General features: G+C 33.2%; 1 long non-coding RNA gene across 1 annotated transcript in view; it reads right to left on the minus strand.

Annotated features, from left to right (window-relative positions):
* The window catches only part of LOC111085924, a 16,731-nt gene extending 14,353 nt beyond the window's left edge, over positions 1-2,378 (minus strand). The window contains exon 1 of the long non-coding RNA XR_002610692.1: positions 2,088-2,378. This is a non-coding gene — a long non-coding RNA (uncharacterized LOC111085924). The remainder of the gene's footprint in view (positions 1-2,087) is intronic.
* Between the last annotated feature and the right edge of the window lie 3,633 nt (positions 2,379-6,011).

Here is a 6,011-nt window from a genome sequence, read left to right on the forward strand (position 1 = left end):
AGATAGCCCTCGTGTAGCTTTGCGCGAAATTCAAAACAAACAATTTATTCTTTTAAGTAACAAAATACCGAATTCGAAGGATACTGCACGGTTTGTTTTGCCATTCGAACAAAGCTTGGTTCAAAAATAAAACCCCACTTGTTTTTAATGTGAACGAGAACCTGTTTGACATTCGAAAAGCGGGAACGTGTCTTACATAATGTTGTTATTTATCATGATCCCAACAGCCTGCAGCAAAAGACCCGACTCACTATTTCAAACTGAAATACGTGTTGACACAAACAATATCAATGTAAGAATATCTTCTTCCGAAATACTAAATATTAAATAAAACAAGAGGGAATCCTCAATAGCCGCGGCTGTATTTAGATCTCAAAATTGGATAAGAGATGGAGCCTTGAGCTAAAAGTTTGTACTTGAAAAAAAACAAAAAAAACTCAGAGCCATTCTATGAGCAGCTACGCTGCGGCAACAATTTATAATGTAAAATTTAAGACTTTTTTTAGGACAAAGTATTTTTTATTAAAGGTATATATACTGTGTTTCAATTGATTCAAAGACAAATATAACAATATTGTGAAACCCGTAGAAATGTATCAAGATGGACATAATAGAAATATGGAAGGTCTAAAATAAATACAATAGATATATAATGAGCGACATTTGATTCCAGTCACAGTACTCTTTCTTTCAGATCAGAATATATTTTAAAACAAAGAAGGTCTTCTACATCTTAAGTTCTTAATTTATCAAAGTTTCTTGAATAAATATTTTATTATTTAATCTAGTCCCCCGCTGGCCCAGCATCAATCTTGATGGCATATAACGCTCGAATTCGGAGTTCGATCTCCATTATGGATACACAGCAGAGAGCCCATTATGTAAATTTGCGCTAAAACAAAAAACATATTTCAGTCCATATGATATCACCATATTATATCGAAAGAGTTTGACCTCCTGAAGCCAAAACTATAATTAGATCTCAAATCGGTCAAGAGATGACGGAGCTATGGCCTAAAAGTTTGTACTTAGAAAAAAAAAAAAAAAAAACAAACTCAGAGCCGTCCTATGAGCCGTTATGCCGCGGACTAAAAAAAAAAGGGATCTTTGTTACCGGTGATTATAATGTAGACATATAAACTTCAGAAAAACCCAATCTAAGGAAGTTTGACTGGTTGTCATTAATAATCGATTTGTTGATATTTTATTTTCTGGAATATCCACAACCTATACGTTTTTCTACATGATTATCAAATTAAATACTTTTTAAAGATTATCCTTCCAATTGTTATGAAAATAAAGTCTGTAAAAAGTATGTATATTTCATATATTGCAGAAGGTAAAATGTTATATTTTGTGTTAGTAGATGAAAATCTGTGAATTTATTTTCTTAAAAACTATTAATGAAATGTATTTTGTTTAAAATGGCTTATTTACGTTCGTGTCTGTACCGGACCAAAGAGTTCTCTATGTTTGAATGAACTACAACGTTTTGATTAATTGCCTATTAACCATCTTCAATGACATTTATGCTTGTAAAAAGCCTTTTTTTTCATTTCTAACATATTTTTCATATGATTACAGTTTATAAAATGAAATGTTTTATAAAGAATTTGAAGGGACTTATTTGAATAGCTGAATATTAATTTCATTAAATTATATTTTCAAATAATACTTTTCAGAGATTTGTAAACATTTGTAGTGATATCTCGTGTTCTCAAAAGTGCAAAAATCGCCAAGTTTTGGGGGTACATAACTGAAATGTCCAACTTTAGGGTTATAAAATATTAAATTCCTTTAACCCCTTCTCTCTCCTTAAGTGGCCCACAACTTCAATATTCAAAGAACATTACGACTTCCCTTCCTATGCTAATTTCGGTTTGTGTGTGTGTCATTAAGTTTAAAATAAAGTACAAAAACTTCAAAGCATGACAGTGAGATTTGTAGCTTAAAAAATGTATTTAAAATGAGAAATGATATCTATTCTTAGGCTAGAAAAATTCTAATTCCATATGTTCATAAAATCTTAATGAAGAAAGAGGTAAATTTGAAACTTATTTGTGCAAATTTAAAACGATTAGACTAACCTGTCATAGTTACCACTAAAGCCAAGAAAGCAGCAAGACTCCAGTTCCTCATGTTCAGGATCATTGGCTATCAGATTTATAGATGAAAGTTTGTTAGAATATTATAAGAAATTTTACAATAAGCAGATAGGTGTTTAAACGTTTAAGCTGTAGTTCTTCTAGTTGTTGTTTTTTCTAGATGACCATAAGCAGGCTGACAGGGACGATCTGAAGCACGTGCTAATAGAGATGAGCTCTCGTATTGTTTGTTGGTGTCTGGTTGAATTCAACCGGTTCGTTCACTGGTACTTGGTAAAGACAAGCTCTCAGCAGTGACGTTTTAATGAAACACACTTAGTGAGTGGTGCGTTAATAGTGACGTCAGAGACATCCTCCCACACGTTAGGTAAGAATGGAACAGGTCACTTCAGCAGGATAATCACTGGTGACATATATAAGTGAACTCGACTTTCTTCCTCAGGGGTTGTTATTCACTGAAGCACTCAAAAGTGAGAGTAATAGAACTAATAATCATCTTATTTTTTTTACTTGATATGGAAAGGCGTTACCTGATCATTTCTAACAGTGTTCTTAAGTTGTCACATTGGATCAAGTGTGCCGATCCTTTCACAAATAGATGCACTCTATTTCAGTTTGATTTAACAACTTTACCTTATAATTTTATTCAATCCGTATTTTCTTCCACAGCCTTAAAAATAACACCACTGCTTGCTCTACAAAATAAAGTGCTTTCCGGGTAAAACATAAAATATTATTTATCAAATTGAATCAGCATATTTTTACGTTCATTTTTCAGCAAGTAAAATTACTTTTGACATCACTGTCTGAAAGAACGACGAGAATTATTGTGGTTCTTTAAAGTATGACTTTAGAAGAAAAAAAAATCGAGTCTACAAAAACAACCTCTGATTAGAAATAACAAAGAAAGAATGAAATGTTACAGGGTTGTAAACTAAGTTTTATTAATCTATAAGGTAGTTTAAGAAAGATAAAAGAAGACAAAGAAATTTAGTATAAAGACACCTTGCAACAACATCCTACAGATCAAAGCAGATAGATTTGGGATTTATGCGTTTCTCTTGATTTTAGGATGGTGACAGGTCAACAATCGAAATATTAGCTATTTCTTTGTATTTCTACCATTACATATGAGATTTACCTCAAAGATATCTTACAAGACTGAAACAGATATATGTGAGATTAGCGCTTTACCTGAAATTTCACGGGGAGTCAAACCTAAAACGTTTTCCTAAATTAGAGGTTTTGGTCATTTATTCTTCTATATTTCGATCAATCTAGATGCCACCCAGTAGCACAGCGGTATGCCTGCGTTAGAAATTGGGTGTAGCTTTGTGCTTAACTTCAAACAAACAAAACCAATCTAGATAACATTTTCCTCAACGATACCTTGCGACAGCAGACAGAAACAGGTAGATTTAAAATTCGTGCCTTTTTTTTTTATTGGTCAGTTAAAACGAAAAATTGTAATATATGTAATAGAAAGCTCTGAATCTAGAGACTTTGTCTGAATATGTAAACTTTTTACAAGGGTTCTTATTAATATAAACGTCAGTGTGTGTCACGTCACGCTTGATTTCTCATCGAACCTATATTAATGTCAGTTTGTGTCACGTCACGCTTGATTTCTCGAAATATGAGTCATAAAAGACAAGTTGCATTTATCCAGATAGAATACTTTGTTTACTGTCTGCCCATTACGATTTTAGCCAGGGGGTGCCGCGAAACCTTATAAGTGTATTGAGTATTGGTATAATAAGCCTAGAGTAAAGACGTAGTGTGGGATCACCTAGCCTAGAGCCAAGTGCATAAAATTTATCATGAAAGTAAAAATATGATTTAAATTTAAATCGTTTCTGAATTAACCTATTTTCTGTTATATCACCAACGTTTTAAATAAATAAAAACAAACTTTTTTATTAAACAGAGACTTTAAAAAATCAACAAATATTTTTCCAGTTTTGTTTTCTATACATTTCATTTTATACTTTCAGCACATAGACTAGCAACAATATTAGATTATACTTTTGTTGTTAAGCAACATGACATTAAAGACATTGTTGGAATGTAAGGTTACCAAAACGCATTGCACCTGTAAAGTTTTATTGTTGCAGATAAGTCTGTTTACACCAAAACTGACTGTCCAATGTACTACAATGTCACAATTTAATATTCTCGAATATTCTCACAATGAATCCTCAAGTTGACAATCTGTAAAGTGTCCATTCCTCTAATGTATATATATATATATATATTGTTACGTCTCTGTTCGTTTGTTAATTTCCCGTAGAAATTCTTCCCGAGAAACTTCAGCGATACAAGTCTTTCTCAATATAACTTTGCAATACACTTAATTTCCACAATCAGTTTAATTTAAATACACGCTATAATTCACAACGAACGATTCACGCACTTACTTATTACCACGCTAGACTCAGTTGTCCGTCTGCCATTCTATATCGATTCATTGTCTGGCGCACTTATATACAATAATACTGCACATCTAGCAAACACTCGATCATTCACGAACCTTCGAGAATATCATGACGTGTTACTAGAGTCACGTGACTTCCGCTGTCGTAACAATATTGTAATTTATACTCACGTCCCCTTTCTTGAATACCGTCCTCCCTTGAAATCTGCTGTGTTCTGTAGATCTTATCGAATAAGTTGGACAATGAATACATATTTCATGGGTTTGCGAATATTGTCCTTTCTAGATTTCGTTGGGTTTTTATAATGAATGATATACTTTGCTTATTAAATGAACGTTCGATGGAAGAAAAAGGAAGAAAAAACACGAAATAAAAAGTAAGCGACAGCCCTGTTCTGTATTCTTATTTTCTTACCTTTATTGATATACTCATTAATTATGCCGAACTAACAAAAGAACCAGACATCATACAGAGATTTTAATTTATGGTTTTACTATGAGTGATTCTATATTTACCACTCCTTACCACTGAATTAATCTTATAACGAGCACTTTGTTTAGAGATTGTGCATGTTAAACTTTTAAACAAATTATCAGGCGAAGACGTTTATCTTCTAAGAGATAGAAGTAAAATAGTTACAATACAAAAAAAAAAAGAACTGAAATGCGTTATGTATAAATTAGAAGCAGTCTTTGTAAGTATGTTATTTCGCTAGACGAAATAATTAGTTATATCAAAGTAAAATGGGTGGGGTGAAACCACAGTTAAACAACAGTTCAGAGCGGAATCTCCAATCACGTTATGCTAATTTATCGTATCTTTTTGTTATTATTTATTTCGCTCTGTGCTACTAATGTGTTTTTCATGTGCCACTGCTTTGATTTCAGCTGCAGCTATAAATGGATAAAATAGCAATATCGATACTGTTTGTCTGTTTAAGTTCAAAGCAGCACAGTTGGTTATCTGTGCTGTGCTCATTACAGGGATCGAACTTGAAACTGTAGCGTTATAATAAATAACTCAAACTAGTTTATATATATGAATGGTTTGTTTGTTTTGAATTTCGTGCAAAGCCAATCGTAGGCTATCTGCGCCTAATTTTGAACTGATAGACTACAGGGAAGGCAACTAGTCAAAACCACCCATCTCCAATTATTGGACTACTCTTTTAGCAACGAAAAGTGGGATTAACTGTTACGTTAAAACGCCCCTGCGGCTGAAAGGGGGAGTATGTTCGGTGACGAGATTCGAATTCCCGACCCGCAGATCGCAAGTTGAGCGCCCTAACTACCACGTCATTCCATGCCTAAACATGAATGGAATTAACACTACAACGCAGTTAAATACCGATGCTTGTTATCAGTACTATCTACGCTCTGCCCACCGCGCGGAAAAGACCCCGGATTTTAGAGTTGTAAGTGAAGAAACTTACGGCTGTCCTTCCGTTACAAGTAACAAAATTTTTTATTAT

Source organism: Limulus polyphemus, unplaced genomic scaffold (genome assembly GCF_000517525.1).
Source record: "Limulus polyphemus unplaced genomic scaffold, Limulus_polyphemus-2.1.2 Scaffold714, whole genome shotgun sequence".
Taxonomy (NCBI): Eukaryota; Metazoa; Arthropoda; class Merostomata; order Xiphosura; family Limulidae; genus Limulus; species Limulus polyphemus.